General features: G+C 38.6%; 1 non-coding gene across 1 annotated transcript; it reads right to left on the bottom strand.

The window, feature by feature from the left end:
* Positions 1-2,046: 2,046 nt before the first annotated feature.
* LOC121627036 lies at positions 2,047-2,263 on the bottom strand. Its single transcript, XR_006007996.1, has one exon. It is a non-coding gene; the product is annotated as a small nucleolar RNA U3 (small nucleolar RNA).
* Positions 2,264-4,464: the final 2,201 nt, after the last annotated feature.

The following is a 4,464-nucleotide window of genomic DNA, read 5'->3' as shown; positions in this document are numbered from 1 at the left end:
TTAAAGCTCAACTTCTAGTGAAACAAACGGTGATACTCTATCGCCATGTTGTTAGCGTTGAGCAGCGCGCTGGTGTTGTCACGTGACGCGAATGCGCTCAATCCGATTGGTAGACGGTGAAGTTGCCCCTGACAACAGAGAAACTTACTGAGCAGAGGGTTCTTTGCTTTGTGGCATGGCCCAGGTAGGAATGCGCGACAGTGCCAGTTTACCTGGCAGCAAGGAGGCTCTCGTCCCATTAAATAATGCAGTGACGGCACAGAAAACACCACAGAGCAGCTCATGTTATACTTATAGGGAGTTTTCATTCAGTTTAACCCAATACAAATAAACATGGGAGTGAGTTTATTAAAACAACGCTGTTAATTATTATAAAACAATCATCACATCAAAATATAAATATCATGAGGGGTAAAATGACGAGAACCACGCTAATATCGCTTTAACTGCTGCTACCATTAAATGACCCCAGATGGATGTTGGAATTAGGGACGCAATGACAAACAATTGTCTGTGTTTGCAGCATTTTAACTTCACACATGCACATTTGCGCTTTCATTTTGTTGCCCCCCTATGTCCAGCCCCCTGCAGACCTGCACGAGGTTTTTAAATCCCCTCCGGTATTCAGACAACTTCTGACAAAGTGCCTCTGACCAAACAAAAGCACACAACTTTAGGTTTAACAGAAATTGAAATAGAAAAACACAAGCTCCAATCAGAAAATCGTGCAATCCGCGGCTTGTGCAAAGGCTTTACTGACCTGTAGAGGAGAACACTGCGAACAGAGTCGAAGTCCTCCAAATTTTTAGAGAATGAGGCTCCATCTATAGAAATGTTAAACATCATTTGTATGGCATGTTTTCGCCGGGAGTGCGGCCACCAACGCTGCGTTCACTTAAACTGCCCAGTTCATGAAGATGCAATTTAAAAACTCTTAAAATCTCCAAGGTCCGAAAGAAACGCTTCAAAAAATCGGTTTCATCTCAGCATGCGCCGATAAAATCAAAATTAATCCCTTTCGCTGGTCCCGTATGCAGCTTCTGACCGCATGAACACCTCCATGCAGGCTGAGCTGCGTCTCCGAGACCAGAACGAACCCTCCTCCAGTTTCTCACGTCAATCACTGACACGGAGCAGTGAACGGTTCAACACCAGCGCCTGCTATTCAACAGGAGAAGAAACCCATCGGAGCTTTTTTTAAGTTTTGAGTGTTTCTCCAGGCCAGCAGAGCGGAATTTGTCCCAGCGGTCTTCTTGGCAGGTGGAGTAAAAACCCGCCTACTCAAGGCTACCAACAAAAAGCCCAGCAGACAAGCCCACATTTGTACTTTCATAAAAAGAGCGTACAATTCAAGCCTGGGGAAATAATGCTACTTGACCACGCACAATCTCGGCAATAATCCCAGCAACAAATCACGCACTTGCATTGCCCGTGATGGAAGAAACACTCCAGTCATTTAGTTTAGTAAACGCAGCAATAAACTTTGATTTATATTGCGGGTTGTTTTCGTGCCAGGCCGCTCTAACAATGTCATTTCCATCCAATAACACAGCATCTAAAACCTTATTATGTAAGATAAAAAGTTACTCCAGTTTTACATGTTATGGGGAGATATATTTGAATTGTGGTTTTGTTAAAGTATTATATCACCAAAAGAAAACAATAAATAAATAAACACAAATTCATATATAAATATATATATAAATGAATACACACACACACACACACAAGTAAATCGAGTGGAACACACCTAAAATGCGATACACCATAATTTTTGATATTCATATTTTTTGTTCTGTATTCCTTTTCATTGTCTTTTTGATCTTTCTACGACAGTCTTATTTTACAACTGCACCAGCACATCGAATGTGTGCAATACTACACACTCCAATATAATATAGCTTCCTATTATTGATATAAACTCTAAGTAAGATGAACCACATGTTAGACTGAGAGGTACACATTTGATGACACCTTAACTTAGATAAAAACTACAGCACGTGAATCTTTCCATCTAGGAAATCTTTACTTTGACACTCTTTCACTACCACTCTGATCATACTCCTTCCCTCATTGTTCCCAAAGGAAACAGTGAACGGTCATCAAAAGTGAGGAGCATGTGAACTGAATCACTTCTCAACACCCGCTTCGCGCTCAGAAAGGAGTATCACCAACTCTTCATCGTGGTTAGCGAGACCATACAGTTTAGAAACACATTTCTCAAGTCAGAAACTATAGAAATGATCCCTGAAAGTATAGTCTTAACCCACAGCTGCTCTCGCCCAGCTACTAGTATGACGATCCTGAGCTCCTCTGTCACGGTGCTGACATCCAACCGCTGTATAGCAGATGTTTTTGTTAAGAACATGATTACAAAGAACATTTAAACTATAAACAAGTGGACTACAACGAATAAGAGCCATAATTTGTACATATACCTGTATTTGTTAGCAACATATAACAATATTTAAAACGCACTACAATGACAATATTTTCTTCCGGAAATACATTTTAACATCGTTCTGCTGATAATATAAACACAGTCTAAACATGTCACTTGTTCCCACGACCAAAGCCTATATCAACTGTTCAATGGTTTATAATTTAACTTTATTTACAATACCCACAATGCTGTCTGGTAAAATAGCCCAACTCCGAGTCTGTCATTGGTCGCCGTGATACTGCATGGCCACATGTTAGCTTCAAATGCTAACAACAACTGGGGTATAACTAAGGTTTTTAGAACCGATATTTTAATCAGTACAGAAGACATGTACATTGACTGGATTCTTGTGTCACACAGTGTAAAACAACTTAAAATATAAATAATATAACTGACGACAGGACTGGAAATTGCACTTTAACGTTTAGAATAGCTAGATGGTAAGAGTCCGAGTGTGCACCAACTTTTGGCGTCCGACTACAAACGTGATGATACGACAGTTCCTGTGCATCACCAAATATCGCGGCAAGACAGCTAACTTCGCCATGAAGGAACACGCACACAAATGACTACGCTTGTTAAAAACTACAAGAACATACAGAACATTTTACAACTTTGTCTCATAAGAACTAAACATGTGAAGCTATGGAAATTTGCTGTTGTAACAATTAAGGAAAATATTTTGTAGCTGCAGTTCTACTGTAATAAAACAAGTAGGAGACGAAAAACATGATTATTCTAAGAAATGCCCTTCACACATGGTAAAATCATTATCTATGCAGCAGTTGGAGAAGAGAAACAGAACAATTTGAATCAAAATTCGTTTAGAAACTTACAGCATAACGGTGTTACTGTTTATTACACTATCAATTAATGTCATTTTGAAATAGTGATTGAATAGTGCCTTTGTAGTTAATAACTGCAGAAAGCAGCGTTTTGAAACGATTTAGCCTGACAACGTCATGCCTAATTTAAGGCAGGAAACCTACTTTTTAATTCAGTTGTTGGCTGGAATACAGGGTGGATCCAAGAAGTTGGTAGCAAATCATAATGACGGTTATTGGACAAGGCATTGAAGGTTATTAGAGTAGATTCGACAGCTATCTTAGTCTTTACCAGCACAAGCTGGACTCTCACACCTTAACGTTAGTTAAGACAGTTGCGTTGAAAGACGGCCTATGATTGATTTTCAGCATTTTACTCGCATTTCCTTCTAAGTTGACTATGTTCGTCATTTGTTGCGTTTACAAATAACACATACAATTTACTGTTTGTTTGGATGTAGCTAACGTTAATTTATTGTTCACGGTCATGTAATTAGCGCATGTTTTAGCGCTAGCTATCTTTGACAGTCCACTCAACCTCAACAATTAAGGAGCTAAATTGAATATTAAGGTTTATAATTGTACCCATATTACAACGTAAGTTTAAACCACCAAACGTTTAGATTGGTTGTAAAGATAAAATGTCTCGGCAAGACAGGCTATGGGCTAAGTAACGGGATATCTTTAAGATAGCTAGCTAACGCCGTGCTAAAATGTTTAACGTTATTTAGCTAACTCAATAACGTCTGAACTTTCAGCCAGTATGTTGATGTCTTAACTACACAACAGCTTCAGAGAAAACCCCAAACGCTTAAGACCTTGCATACGCTCTTTATCTAGATTTACGCATGTAAAATAATAAAGGAGAGGATTAACTCACCACCAGTGGGGTAACTATGGTAAAAACTCCTTTACATAAATGGCGCCCCTTTGCGCATGCTTAATTAAAACAGGAAGAGAAAGTTCAATGTGATTCTTAAATATACCGATTTTAAAACTACTGTTGAAAATTTGATGCTAAAACATTGTAAATTGGTACAGTACTTTTATCCTGATTGACAAGCAACGATTTTTTTTCTCAATAAAGTTATAAACAAAAACAGCCTCAAATATTTCATCCATTTTTCAAAAAATGGAAGAGTTGAAGATGCATCAAGTTGAATAAATCAGACTTAGAAAGTGTACCAATTCAAGTAT

The sequence above is a fragment of the Chelmon rostratus genome, chromosome 23, assembly GCF_017976325.1.
Source record: "Chelmon rostratus isolate fCheRos1 chromosome 23, fCheRos1.pri, whole genome shotgun sequence".
Classification (NCBI taxonomy): Eukaryota; Metazoa; Chordata; class Actinopteri; order Chaetodontiformes; family Chaetodontidae; genus Chelmon; species Chelmon rostratus.
This window is presented reverse-complemented; position numbering and strand designations above follow the sequence as displayed.